General features: G+C 41.7%; 1 protein-coding gene across 2 annotated transcripts in view; it reads right to left on the reverse strand.

Annotated features, from left to right (window-relative positions):
• Positions 1-20,409, reverse strand: part of LOC124713289 (E3 ubiquitin-protein ligase RNF19A-like) — a 379,972-nt gene that overhangs the window by 193,095 nt on the left and 166,468 nt on the right. For both annotated transcript variants that reach the window (XM_047242937.1, XM_047242936.1), the window contains exon 2: positions 8,888-8,952. The gene's annotated coding sequence lies outside the window, so the exon portion shown is untranslated. The remainder of the gene's footprint in view (positions 1-8,887; positions 8,953-20,409) is intronic.

Raw genomic sequence — 20,409 nt, forward strand, 5'->3', positions numbered from 1 at the left:
CCAGAAAGCTGGCGTCCATATCAATATGCTGCAGCATATCTGCAGCAAATTGTTGTCGGCGTGGTTTGTCGTTCGGCGTCAGATGATGCAGCATTTGCGCTTTGTAAGCACACATACGAAGACGCTGGTGAACTACACGATGCAATGTTGATTGAGGTACATCATGTTGCCTAGATGCTTGACAACTGACTTACGTGGGCTTCTGAGAAACGTTTGTCTGATGTCCTCCACTGTCTCTTCTGAAAATCCGTAACGTGCACCGCCAGAATGTTTCAGAACACTTCCCCTTGTCATAAACTTCCTATACCATTCCTTAATTGTTTTCACATGAGGTGGATCACATTCATACACACGGCGATTATTTCTTTGCACAATAATCGGCCGTTTTGTTTCTGCAAACCACACTACTGCTTGCGCGTGCTGCTGTGGAGTCGCCATTTTCACTTCATGCGGCCATGCTGCACTCTTGCGACGATACTTGGCTCTCCTGACGCGGGGATGTAAATTCTTTGAGATTCTCTACAATGTGGTGCATTTTTCAATGTCGTATCTATTGTGGTTTTTCTCTCCCGTGGCCTTGAAATCAGGGAGGTTTGAGTCGGACACCCTGTATTTCCCTTACCCGTTTTGCTGTATGTGATGGGGCATTATCATGGAGCAATATGACTGTGTTGCCGTTTTTCCATATTCCGGTCGTTTTTCACGTAATGCTCGATTTAAGTCAACCATTTGCTGTTGGTAGCGGTTTCACCAGTTTTAGCAGCTCACAATAGATAACGCCCTTCTGATCCCACCTAACACAGAGCATTGTCTTCTTTCCAACGCGATCTTGCCTAGCAGTGTATGTCGATGGTTTGTCTGGATTCACCCAGGATTTACGACGCTTAGGATTCTTAAAGTATATACATTTTTCATCACCAGCGATTATTCGTCGGAGAAACGACTTTGCGTCACATTCACTTGATCAACGAGTTCCTGTTGAGTTTGAGTTATCTTCTTCATCCTCTAAGGCCTGCAATTCGTTGTCATCGTCTTTTTCGGTGGTTTCCCGCGCTCGTCCTTTCTCACGTCAAAATCACCACTTCTGAATTTTTTTTTAACCACTGGAAACATTGTGTTTTCCCAAGAGAATGTTCGCCGAAAGCTTCGTCAAGCATTCGATCCGATTCTGCTGCAGTTTCCTTCAAATGATAACAGAAAACCAATGCTGTCCGCAAATCGTAGTTCTTAGGCACAAAACTTGACATGTTCACGGGTTGGAAATAGATGCCGATGTATGAAACTTTGATTACTGTGTGCTGACATTCGTCGTCAGCAGTTACAGGAGGCAGATGGCGCTGCAGACGCGGTCTCACCGGCCCTACGCTGACGGCTAGCACCATCTGTAGGAAAATTCCGGCTTCATACTTCTACACCTGATATACATGTGAAGATTCGTCAGTATCTTGATCGCTGCCCTTTGATTCATCCGGGCACCCTGCTGTACTTCGTTTAGCATCATAATCAGAATGAGTTAAATACTGTCTACATATTCGCCTCGGATTCGAGTTATTCAGTATTATATGTGAAAGCTGACATCGGCTCGTCCGTTAGACCGCGACAACGATCCATGCAAGACTACTTTTCAGCGCCTGTTTGTTCTGTTTAAATAAAGTTTCACTTCGTCAAAGACCCCATACTTAAAAGCTTCATATATTAATTGCAGCAGCAGATCCAATAATGGCTACCAATAAAGTGAAGCACTCGGCACGGCTGAGTTTATTTAATGGGTCAAAAATCGCACGTCGGCCGTTCTAAGTTATTTTTTATTTTTCTCCTCGTAAACTATAGAAATGACAGTGCTGACTTTTAATTCAGAATTAACTAGGGTAAAAGAATGTTGAAAGTCATGAACCCTCATCAACTTCCAAAAACATTTATAAGAGATACAGGAGTAAAAATTTTACTATGGGACAAAAATATCCCATCGGTGGTTCCTCCAGGACGAAAACTGTGTATCCTGCCTGTCTGCGTCTATAATAAATCTGATTTGCAAGTGTGAGAACGTTTTCTAAATGTTTGTGTAGCGTGCTTTGGAGGCGGAACTTTGTTAACAGCCTGGTGTTTACCTATTGAGATGCGGAAAACCGCCTACAACCCACATCCAGGCTGGCGCACTCACCAGCTCTCGTTAATCCACAATGTGGATTTGATCCGGGCCAGGCTCGTTGCCTCGTGTCCCGACTGCCGCGCATTAACGCGCTCGGTTATCTGGGCGCGTGGTCGGTGTAATTTATCAGTATAAATAAAAGAATGTTCCTATGACAGACACGTAAAGCAAACATAGAATACACAACGCTGCGTGAAGTACTCTGAACTGAAAACCAATGGATGAGCTGAAAGATAAAACCAGCACGTGCTGATACGTGAGCGCTGACAGAAACCTCAACCAAAGACGTACAATCTGATGTCATGTGGCCAGTTTACGTCAACAAAGGAGGAAGATTACTTGACTAACAGCTCGTTGGGCCCCCTATAGCTCGTTCTCTTTTATTTATTTGGCTGGCCAATTACACGATAGTATTTACATCTTGGAACTCTCCGACACCATATGCATGCTCCCATGCCATTCATTCACATATTTTTGTCTTTAACATTCACGGCCCAGTATTACCTACAGAGCACAGCATCGTCCATTCCGGGAATCTCGTCTCTTCTCATGACACTGGGCTCCTAAGCACGAACTCCCACGGAAACCACAGCCGTTATTTCTGCAACTCAGTCAAAACACCATATCCGAAGTGTAAGTGTAATTCTTTGCGTCCCACTCTTCAACAAATTACCACCAGTAATAAGAGCTTGTCTGTTATAGATTTAACTGACCATTCATATGACAATTTCATACTGATTTAGATGCAGCACCGTATCTGCTTGTACGCCCAAAATACCTACCTATACACTAAAAACAGTGACGAAAGGAACTCTAAATGCAACTACTATGTTATGGCAGTTACCTGGCAACATCTCGCCGGTAATTTACCGAGAGATGTTCTTACGATTACAGTCTCCTTCCCTCAATGAACCGGATAGAGACTCAAAGGGTCGGTGAGAAAAATACGACTACGGAGAAGTAGCAAAAAGTGACAACAGGTTAAGACGAAACGACTACTACAAAGGGAAAGGGGAGAAGACGACTAGAATAAGACGGGAAAGCTGCGCACTTTCTATTTGGGACAAGGTGGTTTATGTCATCACAGCCGAGAACCATCTGTGCTGCTACAACGGTAACAGACCTCTATTAATGACCGCCTCTATTTGATTTTTTGTGAAGAACAGGGCTTACACTTCTATTTTTTCCGGCATTTATCAGTCATCTATTAAAATTATGAGGCGCATTTTTGGATATCAGTCACCGGAGATAAATTCACGAATAGAAAGTCTTGCTTGCTTGTATGTTTACATACTGCTATTTACTTTGAGAATATGCCCCATGCATTAGTATTTCCCAACTGAACGCCTCGATCGTTTCCCTCATGCGTTTTGCTGTGTGTGATGGGGCGTTATCATGAGGCACTGTGACTTTATTTATTAAGAAGTATTGGCAAGCGTTTCACCAAAATCGGAAGGAATGTCGTGAGTTATCGCATTGTGATTTGTTGTATTCCGATTTGGCTAAAGAAGTCGTTCAAAAATGGTTCAAATGGCTCTGAGCACTATGGGACTTAACATCTATGGTCATCAGTCCCCTAGAACTTAGAACTACTTAAACCTAACTAACCTAAGGACATCACACAACACCCAGTCATCACGAAAGAAGTCGTAGCCCAGTACAAAGCGTCCTTTCAGTCAACGAAGGTGAGGAAACCTCAACTGTATTTGTTTGGTGACACAAATATAGGGAAGTCTACATTGATTGAAAAGGTCTTGGGGCTAAACAGGAGGTTTATATGCCGTACTGTCGCGAATTTGGATTTGTAGGGTATAATCCATCTATCCATTCTGTGATTTTATTTGAGGAATTTGAGTGGTGTAGATGGAAGCCTTTTGCAGGTATTTGAAGAGAATTGTTGAAGGTAGGCACATTCATCACAAAGAAAACCATGCTACTGAGCATAAAATTTCGATACCACAAAGGGGCTATAAAAAAAGGTGCACGGCTTTTGCCACATACGAGAAATTATGCAAATGAAGGAACACTCACGTTAGTGGAAGTATCGTCGACAACCGCTACTGCATTTTTGGCCATCGAACTGAGTGCAATAAGATGACCTATACGTTTTATTACTCCCCCCCCCCCCCTTGTCAAAAAACGACGCATCACAAACAAATGATTACAGTTTCAGAAAAACTGGATGATTTGTTTAAGAGAAAGAGCTTCAGAAATTGAGAAAGTCAGTAACTCACTGGTCCACCTCTGGCGCTTATGCATGCAGTTATTCGACTTGGCATTAATTAATAGACTTGTTGGAAGCACTCCCGAGGAATACTGTGCAAAATTCTGGCCCAATTGGCGCGTTATATCGTTAAAATCCCGAGATGATGGGAGGGTTCTAGCCATAATGCTCCAAACGTTGTCAGTTGAGGAGAGATCTGGCGACCTTGCTGGCCAACGTAGGGGTTGGCAAGCACGAAGGACAAGCAGTAGCAACACTTGCCGCGTGCGGGCAGGCATTATGTTACTAAAATGTAAGCCCAGGACGGCTTGCCATGAAGGGCAACCAAAGGGGACGCAGAGCATCTTTCACGTACTGCTGTGCTGTAAAGGTCCCGCGGATGACAACCAACGGGGCCCTGCTATGAAACGAAATGACATCCCAGACCATCACTCCTGGCAGTCGGGCCGTATGTCGGATGACGGTCAGATTTGCATTCCACTGCTGTCAGGGGCGTCTCCAGACATATCTTCACTGGTCACTGGGGATAAATTCGAAGAGGGACTCATCACTGAAGACAATTCTATTCCAGTCAACGAAATACCAGGCCCAAGACGTGTCTGGAGACAAAGGTGGGGTACCAACTTGACTGTCGCCCGCCATACGACCCGACAAGCAGGAGCGATGGTCTGGGGTACCATTTCTTTCATAACTGAACCGCTTTGGTTGTCACCCGCGGCAACCTTACAGCACTGCGGTACATCGATGACATTCTACACGCTATTCTGTTGTCCTTCATGGCAAGCCATGCTGGGTTTACATTTCAGCAACATAATGCTCGCCAGCAGGCGGCGAGAGTTTCCACTGCTTGTCATCGTGCTTGCCAAACCCTACCTTGGCCAGCATGGTCGTCTCATCTCTCCCCAACTGAGAAAGTTTGGAGCATTACGGACAGAAGCCTCCCACCTGCTAAGGATTTTGACAATCTAACCCACCAATTGGGCAGAATTTGGCACCGTAAGCCTCAGGAGGATTTCCAACAACTCCCTCAATCAATGCCACGCTAAATAACTGCTTGAGTAAGGGCCAGTGGTGGTCCAGCACGTTACAGACCAGCTCAATTTATGAAGTTGTCTCTCTTGAATAAACCATGCAGTTTTTCTGAAATTGTAATCATCTGCTTGTTTGTACATGTAGACCACATCTACAGATTTCCGTCTCAATCGGATATTTACTTCGTAGTGTGTCTTTTTTTTTGTCTTTGAGTGTATCTGACACGCGTTTGACACTTCCGATTTACATCTTCAGTTTACGTTTATTGTATATGGCAAGGTTTTTAATGTCGCCACGTGACAACCCACACGTTTCTAGTACAGTATATATGTTAAATCAACAGACTTCCCAGAACGGAAATGGAGATGGCTTCGATATTCTGAGCAAGGTGACCGAGCGTTCTCGAGTCGAAATGCAGACCTAATAGTTTGCTTTATAGAAGAAATGATTTTACGCTAAGGAGTGCTCTGGTGCTGCAAATGCTGTTGGTAATAGAAACAATTTTTTTGGAAGAACTGTATCGCATACCATTCACACCTATCACCACCTCAGTCGTCTGGCAATAGACGGCACAGTAATCAGCCAACAGCCGTCACCTAATGCCTATGTGGCCATTGCTGTAATACAAGACAGGAGGGCTGTTGCCTGAAGTTGACGTACAGCCGACTTGGGTATCATCGACCAAAGTCAGGCTTCAATGTCACATTCTAGATTGCATTATGGACCATTACTAATAGGCGCCAAGGATAATTTAAATACGTCACTAGCTCAGTAACTTTTAGAGCACACGTCATGCAATTCCTTCGTCTATATTCCGACGAGACGACGCCGTTCAACATAAATGATGCTCAGAATACTACTGTGTGGACGTAGCACACCACGAAAGCTACTTTCTTAACTTACCTACGTGCTGCTCACGTTAAAAACACCTATTTTTTTCAGGCGGGCATCACAACACAGCATGCCCAGGGAACGTACACGCGCGGTTTATCGCATCTTTCAGACTTCGCAAAATCTCGAATAGTTTGTGTGGGGAGCATGGGACCATCTACCGACAGATCTCACAGCTGTCTGTAGTACAATAAATACAGAATAAGTGATGAAGATATGAATTCAGGGCAACAGTATGTCACGATGATTAGACACGGATCCTTAAAAAAAACCAACAACTACAACACGAGACGGTCATTGGACTGTTAAGATAGCTCTGACGAACAAACGGATGGAAACAGCTGAAATACGGGCGGAAGTTATAAGCAACGTGTCACCATGAACCATAGAGAACAGATCACTGCAAGCTGGTTTAGATCTCGGCTTATTAAGTGTCGTTTACTGCCGAAACCATACGGCAGACAAAGAACACTTGCATAATGTAGAGTCAGTCAAATAGGACATGAATAGTATTCTGTAACGCTCAGCGACGAGTCTCGCTTGTGTATGAGGCGACCGTATCGACGACAACGTGCCCATAGACGACCTTGAATCACAGCGTGGGGAGCTACTGGATAGGACACACTGCCTGATCTGGTAATCGGTGTAGGGAGGCTGCACGCTCGACAGTATGCAGTATGTTACTACCTTTTGTCACAAATTTCATGATAAGGCTAGTAAACGGCATATTCCAGTAGGATAATGCGAGATCCGCACTGCTGTTCAACCTACCAATGCCTTGACTGGCCTGCCCAGTTTCCTGATTTCTCACCTATAGAGCAAGTCTAGGATGCGATGAGAAGTAATCAACAGCATGGGTTTTCAGACATGGCAAGAAATTTCCCAAATATCTTTCGAAGATGATTTGTTTCCGTGCCATGACTAATAATACGCATGGTATTCGTGTCCGTGGGTATCACACAAAAAACACACTAATGTTGATTATGGGCATCAGTTGCGAATGGACTGGGAAGTTTACTCATTTAATATCTGATATGTGCTTAACATCTCCTCAAAGTCTGATAAATATCGGACTGATGCTTCATGGTGTAGCGCTTTCCATTTCCGTTAGTATATCAGTATGCAGTAGTGAGTTACATGTAGAAGGCACTACGTGTGCGTCGTTATAATAAGTCTGTGCGTCGCAGCTGAAGGGAGCCTGGCGACAAAAGTTGGTAGGCGTCTCAGGAGCGCCGCCCTGGACTTTCTCTTCACACGCAGTAGTTCCGCACACGTGTCCGGCGCAGGCTCCGGAACTGCTTTCTACAAATCCCACCCAACACCACATCACTGCCAAACATAGCGCGTGTTGTGTAAGTACCACGAAGCCAGAAGTTAGCACCGGAAGCACTGAGCTGACAAAAGTCAAGGGATAGCGGTATGCACATGCACAGACGGAGGTAGTGCCGCGTACACAATGTATAAAGTGGAAATACATTGACGGAGCTGTCATTTGTACTCAGGTGATCCATGTGAAAGGTTCCCGACGTGATTATAGCTGCATGACGGGAATTTGCAGACTCTGAATGCGGAATGGTAGTTGGAGCTAGACGCATGGGACATTCCATTTTGCAAACTGTTAGGGAACTCAATATTCCGAGATCCACGGTGTCAAGAGTGTACCGCGACACCAAATTACTTCTCACTACGGACAACGCAGTGTCCGACGGCCTTCACTTAACGACCGAGAGCAGCGGCGTTTGCGTACAGTTGTCAGTGGACTCGATCCTCTGGTCCAATTGAAGCGATCATTGACTGGAAAAGGTTATGTTCAGCTACTAAGAGACCATTTGCTGCCATTTATGGACTTCACGTTTCCAAACATACTGGTTCGTCATTGGTGTGAAGAACATTCGGGACGGTTAGAGCGAATGAAATGGTCACCCAGATCGCCCAACATGAATCCCATCGAACATTTAGGGGACATAATCGAGAAGTCAGTTCGTGCACAAAATGCTGCACCGGCAACACTTCGCAATTATGGACGGCTATGGAGGCAGCATGGCTCAATGTTCCTGTAGGGGACTTCCAACGACTTGTTGAGTCTATGCCACTTCGGGTTGCTACTCTACGTGGGCAAAATGAGGTCCGACACGATATTAGAAGGCACCGGTGCCGTTTGGTATCTCAGTGTATATTAAATCTGGTAGCACTTGTCTCTCAGAGCGGAATATAAAATTTACTTTCTGGGAAGTATCTCATGTTCACGTGCAAACCGCGTACGCCTAAATTCCAAACTATCTTCAATAAGAAAAGAAATGAAAATTTCTTAAATACTTTAACAAGCAGTACGGCTTAAGAACACAACTGTGGAGCTACACTCAAATATAAAACAAATGAAATCGCACTGCGTCGTTGAAGAAAAACACTTTGTATGTACATCACTTTAAATCTCGCGGTTACATCTTCTAATACTGGGCAACTGTATTGCCAACATTTACTTAGAAGAACTATGCAATTTGATGGTGGCGTTGCGCTTATCGTTTGATCTCGATGTCATGACTACAACCAACGCCCAGTTTATTATCAACTCTTCATGTTGATAATCTTACCTAATAATGTGGTCTCCTTCTACGCCACAGGATCTTAGCACCAATGACTGTAAAGGCTGCGTCCCCTGAAACAAGAAAAGACTGATTAAGTCAAGACGTTTCCAGCAGCGATAAAAACCTTACGTAGACCTTAAGCGCTGTAGTCGAACTGTAAACACACAGCCCAATACAAAAGAGTGCCGAAGGATCATTAGCAGTTTTACACAGCGTTGCCAAACGACTTCTATCGATATTCGATAGCTGTCAATGTATCACTATTACCGCTAATTCCATCACGTTGCATCGAAAGCTCAATAACCACCAAAACACAGCAGTACCACTGAATCGAGTACTTCATTTTGCGGCTTTAATGACAAATTTAACTGTTGTTGGAAGCAATACGAGCGGGAACTGGGGGAGCTTAATAAAAACTGAAAGAAACGGTAATTTCATGCATAACGCTTTCCATTTCCGTTAGTGTATCAGTATGCAGTGGTGGGTTACATGTAGAAGGCACTACGTGTGGGTCGTTATAATAAGTCTGTGAGTCGCAGCTGAAGGGAGCCTGGCGACAAAAGTTGGCAGGCGTCTCAGGAATTCTCTTGACCCAAAGGTAAGTACTCACACTTGCAAAAGACAGACAGGGGGGTAGCCATTTGTTTCCTGGACTATTATAATAGACGTTGCACTTATAAATGCTTTTCTGTTCATTCACAAATCAATGAATGCTCAACGGCACGAAGTACAATTACTCATTTTGAATCGCGCACTTAAAAGACGAAGCCCGCAATATGCTCGTAGGCCTGACAAAGTCATTCCGTTACATGACAATGCTAGGCTGGCCAGACGTCCCGGTTTTCATATTTTGGCATATATATATATATGCCAAAATAATAAAATTAGGGAAGATTAAATTGAAACTTATCCATTGGAATTAATGTCCATATCTTTTCCTGATTTAAACTAACTACAGATATGTTTTATAAGACTGTATTCATCGTTTATAAAAGCAAGTTTTTGTAAAAATTGTAACACGGCTGAAAAGTAACTATATTTACAGGAATTGCAATGGGCTTTTGAGGCCCCCCCTCATGCATTAATGTCAGTCCAAACACTCATACATCCTAGAGTTAAAAATGATGTTGTGTTGGTTACAGACTTGTTTGGAACAGATCCATCATCGAGTTCTCTAAGAAATGTTGTTGAATAAGTGTCCTCACGGCATTTAGAGCACATTCACGGGCAAGCAAGTAAAACAGGAACCTCTCAGAATGACTTAAACGTACTGATCTCCAGAGGAGTAGTCTCATTCTTAATCAAAATTCGTTACGATAAAAGTAAAGTACATGTTGCAAATGGCGATGAGGTGACTGAACGCGGGACATTAGTTCATATTTACTCAATATCTACAGAGGTTCCTTAAAGCACCCATCTAATTTCATATTTCACTTCTGAGACATATATTTGCTGTACACATGTGAAAGAAACAAACAATTGTTCGAAAATAAGGAACAACCGCCTTGTGAACGACAACAGACAGTATATACAAATATTTTCAAGATAAATACAGATTTCTGTTTAGTGGTTGGCCTTTTCCTTTCTGGTTTCCCCTCCTGAACGTTTGTTGATCTGAAACATCTGATATGTAACTGTACATTGCACATTACATCAAGCTCCAAGGCTCAAACCTTCAAATGACGTAAGTAATCACCGAGAAGATAAGTTGTTCTAGAAATAATATTGGTTAAAATGTTTATAGCTTTATTCTCCCTTCTCGGTAAGTCGGCAGGGTAACCTGATTTACATGACATGCAGAATACGTGACAGCTTGTACACCTGCACCGAAATTTCCAACTGGTAACCCAGCTTGAGCCGCTAGAGCCGTCCCGCCTGTGCCTGTGAGCAGCACTCGGGCAGTGGTGTCACTATATAGAGGCATTCGCAGGCCTCCTTTCACGCAGGCCTCGGTCCTGGTCGGCGCAGTCTACCGCGAGCTGCACTGCAATCAGGTCAGACGGTGAATGCTCAACGGTACGAAGTACAATTACTCATTTTGAATCGCGCACTTAAAAGACAAAGCCCGCAATATGCTCGTAGGCCTGACAAAGTCATTCCGTTACATGACAATGCTAGGCTGGCCAGACGTCCCGGTTTTCATATAAATGTCCTGGTATTACGAGAAAATGATTCAGGACACCTAATTTGTAATTGAGAAACAAATGGGATCAAAAACATTTTCAATTAAATATTTGTGAAAAACAAGTTTCCTAGACGTACAACATTACTGAAATCTGTATCTTGCCCTTATTTGCTTTACCTCGTCGTATGTCTAAAGAAAAAGTAAAAGATATGAGAAAAGAAAAGAAGGTTTTATCTACCCTCGTCTCTAACTTGCCGACCTTCCACATTATGGCCCTCGAGACAGGTTCAACATGGTTCAAAAGGCTCTAAGCACTATGGGACTTAACATCTGACGTCACCAGTCCCGAAGACTTACCTAACTAACCTAAGGGGCATCACACACATCCACGCTCGAACCTGCGACCGTAGCAGCCGCGTGGTTCTGGACTGAAGCGCCTAGAACCACTGGATCACAGCGGTCGGCTCGAGACAGGTAAAATCAGAACAATAGGAAGTATGAAGCAGCATTAATGCACTTAAACTATTTCTGCTAATGGGACTGCACCCACATGGAAGTTAATTATGTGAAGAATGTGAGCGATGCAGCGTCTGTTATAAGTGCTTACTGAATACTGTTTGTTGTATATACACACTTGCCCTAACAGTCTGAAATCTTAAATTTTGGTACTAAATGTATAATGTATATCTGATTACTGATTAGTTATACTAAATAGATTTTAGGATTAACAAATAGTACCTAAGTACTTAGAGAGTAAACACTGCAGAAAATATATCCAGGCTATTACAAATAAAAGTATATTTAAGTCTTTTTTATTTGTGAAGAAAAGAATTTTAATTATGTACAATGTACCTACATATTCCTTTCAGTTCACACAATGAAGATATATTCTTGCTATGGGTTTCAGCTGCTGCATCGTCATAGTCTATTGTCGATTTCAAAATCACGAAAGCCGACAAGAAAGCTAACCATAAGCGTTACAATGAAGTTAGGTATAAAGTACAAATAGAAGTGTCTCCGTTTTTTCTATCTGAAGCCTGGTCAGCCTAGAAAATGCCAAACCACATGTTAGTAACAGACTGAAGAAAAACTTGCAGAGACTTCGATGAGATGTCTCACATCGCCCGCTCTTTTCTATTCACCACGCATCGGCCCTTCTGATTGGCATTTGTTTCAGTCCATACAGCAAGGCCTTTCTGAACGACACGTCTCAACTTTTAACTATCTCGAAAACTGTCTCCATGAGTGAGTCAGTTCTTCTGAACTGATTTTCTTTATCATCATCATCATCACATCATCATCATCATCATCTTGGAATTCACCTGTTGCTCGAAAAGTGGGAAACGGTTGTTGCTATTGAAGAACACTACTTTCAGTAAACTATCATGCACATTGCTGTTAAATTAAAAATGTGTTTTCTGTCCAACGAACAGCGATAATTAACTCAAGTACACAATACTGGTACAAATGTGGTAACGTGGCGCAGACGTGATGCACAGCTAGCTAATAGTTGTTACAGTTTTGGTCTTTTTCCGTTAGTAGCATTCATGATTAGTAGCAAATAAATGAATTTAAGTCTGCACATAAACATTTTTTATTTTCCATTTTAGTCACATAAACTATTTGTCATTTTACACGTCTCACAGTGCGGGCCAGACTCTGCGACTAGGGTTGCTACGCCTAGCTGGGACCTCGTCGGACACACTCAGATGGGGGTGTAGAATTGAAGTGAAAAATTTTTTAAATACCGTTACTTTTTATTTACAACACAATTACATGGAACTTGTTGCGGCAGAAGCAGCTGGTACACCATATTTCTCGGAAGATTTCGCCTTTTACGTATTTATAAAACTTCATGCAAGTCAACTTGTAGTTTAACTGGCACTGTAAGATTGATTCCACAGTCCACGGCAGCAGTTGATTTCTTTCATCAGTCCACTGGGCCCCGACATCAGAGAAAATACTCTTTCCACAGTGGCGTTGTGTACGGGAATAAGAAACAAATAGGCGCATAACTTTAGCAGTTGGCATATGCATTCAGGATTTACGGTTTCCGTAAGAGAGTAAATCATCCTTTCTTCCATGGAGTGTTTGTACTTCCTTTCTTCCGAGTCACGCTTCGTTTCAAAAACGTTCTTCCGATATATATATATATATTTCTGAAAACAATTGCCGCCGGAAATCTTCATACCATTTTTTGTCACGTGTATAATAGTGTTTTCAATCATCACCCTATCTGGGGTTTCAGATAGTGTCATTCAATCAAATGTTTGATGTTTATTAAAAGAAATAGCCTATTTCTCAAGTAATCACGTGCTAGGGTCTAGAAAGCCATTTTCTCTTCCTCAAATTTCGAAATGAAATTAATCATTTCATTGTTACAGTTCTCATTCTTTAATTTGTTCAAATTCACCTCGGTTTGTATACCAATAAAACTGGCAGTCTACCTTTCATTCACACATCTTAAAGAGTGTCGATCGCTTAATATTTAGCTTATTTTGATTATCGAGACTTTATTATTATCCATGCTTTTTTTTCATCATCAAACAGAGCCAAGTTTCACCGCAGAAATTTCACTGATCGGTACTACTGAAAAAAAATCTGAAATTATTTTAGGTGGACAGTCTTCGGCGTCAAAAAAAAAATTGTTTTAATCGATCCAAAGCTTAATACTTCTCTATTGCGGGCATTAACGACATCCATCTTGTTTTTGAGTGATATAGATGAGTCTGACATCAACGTAAAAGCGGAACTCTTTCAGCTTCTCTGTCCGTACCGTGTACGTGGAAAAATAATTAAATACTTTCATGACGATTATTTCAATGTCGACACTTAAGACTGGGTCAAATGGTTCTGAGCACTATGCGACTTAACTTCTGAGGTCATCAGTCCCCTAGAACTTAGAACTAATTAAACCTAACTAACCTAAGGACATCACACACATCCATGCCCGAGGCAGGATTCGAACCTGCGACCGGAGCGGTCTCTCGGTTCCAGACTGTAGCGCCTAGAACCGCACGGCCACTCCGGCCGGCACACTTAAGACTGTCGCACCGCTTGATACACTATTGTGGAGAATATGGGCAGGGCATCCAATTCTTTCCACATTTTTTCCTAGTTTTTTAATTTGGTGAAACCCAGTCCGCTGGCCGCGTCGATGAAGCCCTCCGAGGTTGGTATTGGTATTGTGTCCACAAAAGTGATTAATTTATGTAATGCAATTTGCAGTTGGCTTAAAGCGACTAGACAGAACTTTGCAACTGTCTCCGATGTTTCGTTATTCAGCGAGTCAAACTTCAACAGCTTCTGTTGGATTTCGTAAGTGTCAAAGTATTCAACAAGTAAAGGGAACATCTTTTCAGCCTTGTGGTTCGATGCGTCAGTGCCTATGCCGTAAAATGAAACTTCTCGCAATTGTTTTATTGTTTCTGGCACGGAGTGTGATGCGAGAATACTAAAATGTAGACTTTCACGGCCGGAAATGTCATGTCCGTTATAATTATCCGGGCTGTTATGCCGTGGTCGGTTGATGAATTCTGTGTCAATTCCCAACGTTTCGTCCTCGTCTGCGGAGGACATCTTCAAGGGGGTCTGTAGCTCGATGGAAGGTCCAACACACCCACTGGCTCGCTACTGACAGACTGTCAGATAGATGTGAGGCATAACATTTCGGCGGCCATCAAGTGTTCGAGTAGTCCAAGAGTATTCTGTTACAGGGTGTACATAAAGTCCGGGAACACTTCCAATTACTTATTACACAAGAACCAAACATTATACAGACATAATACATATGTCATTTTGAAGAGAAACCCTGAAAGTTTTTTTTATGTATACCGCCACAGCGTAGTTTAGTAATCTGCCGATAGTCAGCACTAGTCGCAAATATGGCGAGTTCAGGCGCGGAGCGAGCTTTCTGTGTGTTGGAGTTCGACAAAAACAAGTGTGCTACAGTGGATGTTTAGAACCAAGTACGGTAAGAAGCCACTAACAAGGAAGGCCATATACCACGGGCACAACAAATTCGTTACGACGGGTTGCTGGTGCCCGGCAAAGAGAAGTGGACGTCCTAGAGTGAATGAAGTAAATGTGGAGCTCGTACGAGAAACATTCATAAGGAGTCCAAAGAAATCGGTGCGTCGTGCATATCGAATGTTTGTAAACAACTTTCAGAGTCTCTGTTCAAAATGCAATATATATGACATCTGAACAATATTTAGTTCTTGGGCAATAAGTAATTGAAAGTGTTCCCGGGCTTTGTGTACACCCTGTATATCTATGGAGGCTATGTCATTGCTCAGCAAAGCCAGGACATCAACAGTTCCGTGAATAATGTATACTACACATACGTTGGTGCAGGCTTGGTGATCAAGGCAAAAGCTGAGCGCCACACAAGGTATGCCGTATACTTAGTATATCCACAAAAAAATTCTTGGACAATATGTGGGGATTTTAAAGTAGTTGTCATGTTACTTGGTCAATAATTCCGTTACAAAAAAATACCGTGTTCCATTTGTGAGTTGGGCAGCCGAGCCCAAGGTCAGCATTGGAAGGTAACTAACCGACACAAAAGAAAAACCCTCCAACCCGATTCACAGAATATTATAAACGAACCAATTGTTCAACAAAGCAAGATGCTGTTACCTTCTCTTCACATCAACCATGGAATAATGAAACAGTTCACTGAAGCACATCCAAAAGATTGTGACTTCTTCATGTAATTGGTAACAAGATTTCCAAAAGTATCTTATGAGAAACTTACGAAATGGATCTTTGGGGGGCTGCAGATCAGAAATTTAATGGAAGTCAATTTCTTTTTAAGTACAATGAAATCAGAGGGGGAAAAAGAACTTGTGTTTCATTTTTAACTTTTTGAGCAACAGACAGATTCCCAAATTATAAAACCATCGTTAAAATAGTGTTGCACAGTTCCATGGAAGATACAACGTGAGTGCAAAGATCCAGTTCTTCCATTCACATAATCATTGTTCCTCTATGAACCTTGGCCCTGTCAGTGAAGAACAATGAGAATAGTTCTAGTAGGACAACAAAAGGATGGGAAAGAAATTCCAGGGAAGGTGAAGATGACTGACGACGATTTTATGCTGAAAACGATGGTACTGAGAAGATTCGCCCAGAGAAAAAAATTGATGCAGTGAAATCAGCAACAGAAAATTTAAATTGCCATACATGTTTACTTCAGTAAAAATACATGTTTATTTTCGTAAGATTTGTTAGCATTTTTCAGTGAACATACACGACTGTCTAATCTAATGAAGTGTGCAGTGATTCTACACAAGGTTACAAAATATGTAATTTATTTTTAATGCAAAAAAAACCGTTAGAAGGAAAAGCTCATTTCAGTCAAATTTCGGACGAGATTTGCACAAATATCTGACGTGATACAAAGCCCCAAAATCAGATTTGAAATGGGAATGAAGAAAAGTACGTCACCTTACATGCATCTGTTTTGCGTTACTTTACTTGGTGTTTCAAGACGAATGGAAAATATTTTAAGAGGTGGTAGTATAAACTAAGTGGAAAACAACATTCCATATACCCTGTGGCCAACTGTTTGTGGTCACAGTAGTAGTAGAGTTGGTTTTCATTTCACATGTTGTTCTCTAGTTGATACAGAGTCATTTACTGAGTGACATTTTTTGCTTGGATGTTCGAAAGGTGAAACGGTACCCGAGTTTACATAATCGTATTTTTTAACTGTGATTGTGATTTGTTGGCTAATTTTGACGTACCGTGTAAGCACGCCGCACAGATTTACAAATGCTGGGTACGCCGATACGGTATTTGTAAAAGCGTTTTGTGATGGAAACTCTGGTGGCACTTTTAGACAATCGGTAGACGATTTCCCAACCACAGAGTACCATACTGAAGAGTGCGTACTCGTTTTTCCACTAAACGTGCAAATGAACATTAAGAGAACGAATTAAAACAAGTCGGTAAAATGTGGTTCTTCAACAAGCACACGAATGATTGCTACACGTACCTTCGTTCCATACACACTGAGGTGACTGAAGTCATAGAATAGCGTTATGCTATAAGCCTATAGAGATCGCGGTAGTATCGCGTACACAAGATATAAAAAGTCAGTGCATTGGCAAAGTTGTCATTCGAACTCGGTTGATTCACGTGAAAAGTTTCCTACCTGATTATGGGCACACGACGTGAATTAACAGACCTTGAATGTGGAATGATGGTTGGTGTTAGATGCGTGGGACATTCCATTTCGGAAATCGTTAGGGAACTGATTGATCCGAGATCCACAGTCTGAAGAGTGTGCCAAAGATACCATATTTCCGGTATTACCTCTCACCACGGACAACGCAGTGGCCAACGACCTTCACTTAACAACCAAGAGTTTTCAGTGCTAACAGACAAGCAACACTGCGTGAAATAACCACAGAAACCAATGTGCGGCGTACGACGAATGGATCCGGTAGCACAGTGCGTCGAAATTCAGCGTTAACAGGCCGCGGCAGCAGACGGCCGACGCTAACACATCTCCTGCAGCGCGACTCCTGGTTTTGTGACCATATCGGTTGGACAGTAGACGACTGGAAAACTGTGGCCTGGTCAGATGAGTCCCGATTTCAGTTAGTAAAAGCTGATGGCGTAGACCTCACGACAAGGGCCCAAGTTGCCAACGACGTACTTTGCAAGCTGGCTGTAGCTCCTTAACGGTGTGGGCAGTGTATACCAATTATTGATTGGAAACGGTTGAGTTCGGCTACTTGGAGACCATTTGCAGCCGTTCATGGACTTCGTGTTCCCAGACAACGGTGGAATTTTTAAAGAAAGACAATGCGCCCTGTCGCCGCAGAACAACTGATCGCGATTGGTTTGGAGAACATTCTGGACAATTTGAACAATTGATTTGGCCACCCAGATCGCCCAAGATGAATGCCACCGGACATTTACAGCACATAACCGAGAGGTCAGTTCGTGCACATCACCTTGCATTTGCAATGCTTTTGCAACTGTGGATGGCTATGAAGAGAGCATGGCTCAATATTTTTGAAAGGGACTTTCAAGGACTTGTTGAGGTCATGCCATGTAGAGTTGCTTCACTACACCGGACAAAATGAGGACCAAAACGATATCAGGAGGTATGATTTTCGTCACCTCAGTGTACACGAATTACGTACTAACGACCTCAATACTTATCATTTACAGCCGATTCAATATTTTCAAGAAAAAGACGAAGGTGGAGGTTGTAATTTCGCTGCTGGCTAAATGCGAATCGCTGATTAATCTCATTAATACTGTTTACTGATGAAGTAACACTCTTAACTCACATCGGTGATTCGACGAAAACCCACACGACATTGTCTAGACATTTTAATCAACGTTTCTCTAAAAAAAAAAAAAAAAAAAAAAAAAAAAAAAAAAAAAAAAAAAAACGCAATATGGTACATTAGATAATCATCTGATTGGACCTGCTGTGTTACCACATGGTCTTCATGGCCCCGTTATCAACAATTTCTTGGAAACGAATTTCCAGCATCATTGGAAGAGATTGAACTTCCTAGTCGTCGAGCACTGAGACTTTAGAAGGGCTACGCATGGTGTTTTCAAAATTATGAAGTGCGTTAAAGTTAGAGACGGCATATATAAAAGTCAACTTTGATTTTAATAATTCGCGTTTGCTTAACGCTTAGAAAGCAAGGAGGGTGTTGTTGCTAGGTGTTGTGGTTGTGTTTTCGTTTATTATGTTTTTCCCTTCAGCTATAGCCTACTGTATGTAATAATTTCTTCTAATGTTAGTTTTCGGTATAAACTGTTGCTGTGTTTCAGGTTGTGTAGATCAGTTTCGATACCAGTGGGGCTGTGTTTTTATTCTTTAGGTGTTCTGCGAAAGAAGAATGTGCACTGTCGCTCTTTAGAGCTCTCATGTGCTCTGCGTACCTTCTTCGTAAGTTTCTTCTTGTTTGTCCTATGTATTGGGCCTGGCAGGACTTACATGTGGCGCATAAAATGCATGTTTGACCATCGGCTGCTTTTTTTATTTAAAACCCAAATATCGACCGGTTTCAGTCACAGACCATCTTCAGGGATTTTATCCAAAGATACAAAAAATACATGTAGTATACAGGAAATGTTAAAAAATCTTTTCCAAGGAAGCGCAAAGTATACATGAATACTTACACAATTAAAAGAGTTTGGGCCACATCACATCTGTCATTACTTAAATAATGGCCACGTTTCGTATGTAGAGCATGCCATGAATTCCAGTATAACACACAGGACTTTTAAAGGCGAAAATACTAATAACATGCTTACTGAAGAGAAGATCACAGATATAAATGCTACAATTGCACAAAATATTGAAGAGTTGGTCAAACATCTTTATAAAGTATTTTCGTCATATGATACAAAAATATCTCGATGATAACTGAACTATACTTGGCGAACATCTTTGGTATAGTTTCACATGTATACAGAAAGCGGAGTTGCTATCCCCAAACGTAGTATAACATCGATCCTACACAATAAAAGGTAGAAATCATTATAAAAACATAACGTTAAACAGTAGCATAAACATTGCATGTATACCATGAAATGTGTACAAACAAACATCAGTTATATCATAAACCTAATGAAAATAGTATCCATGACATAAAAACCAAGTTCAGAAGTAGGCTGAAATGTCACCCAGCATTCATATGCGCCTAAGTTATAGTAATGAACCATTACTGTAAAATATCTACGGCGTTTAGTTAAACCGCTTAAGTAAAAGCCTAGTATATCAGTAAACTAATACCATAAAGAGGGAGGGGGTTGTAAATAACCACAGTGTAACTAACCATGTACCCAGAGAGCTATAAAATAATATTAAAAGAGTACACTCAAACGTGCCTACTCCCTCATTATTCTTCTGAAGACATAATACCATAGCGGATCTTCTCCCTTTTAGTTTATTACATATATATCTACATGTATACCCTATTAATATTGTTATACAGGTATCTGCATGTTACAACTCATGGCCCTATGAGTCACCGTTTCATTAAAGGTACAAATCTACAGTAGCTTCCATCCGATTAGATTATGCTTTATAAAGTGTATGTAACTTTATTCTGCTGTTTTACAGGTTGTACGTTAAACACTCAATAATTCGTTTATACCATTTGGCATGAACTTTTATTCAATAAGTTGCCTTTTGTGTGAAGTGAGTTCTTACTCTCATGATGATCTTATTTTGACCAGCTATGGGTCATATGTTTCTTTTTTAATTAAAACTGTTATTGTCAAATGCTATTATGAGTACAACCTTCATGTACTGACTGCGCTAGCATATACAGATGACATCATGCGAACATATGTTCATTGTATATAATATGTAAGTTTGGCGATAACGTTTTCTTCGTTACACTGTTCGTCATTTTAT

This window comes from Schistocerca piceifrons, chromosome 1 (genome assembly GCF_021461385.2).
Source record: "Schistocerca piceifrons isolate TAMUIC-IGC-003096 chromosome 1, iqSchPice1.1, whole genome shotgun sequence".
NCBI lineage: Eukaryota > Metazoa > Arthropoda > Insecta > Orthoptera > Acrididae > Schistocerca > Schistocerca piceifrons.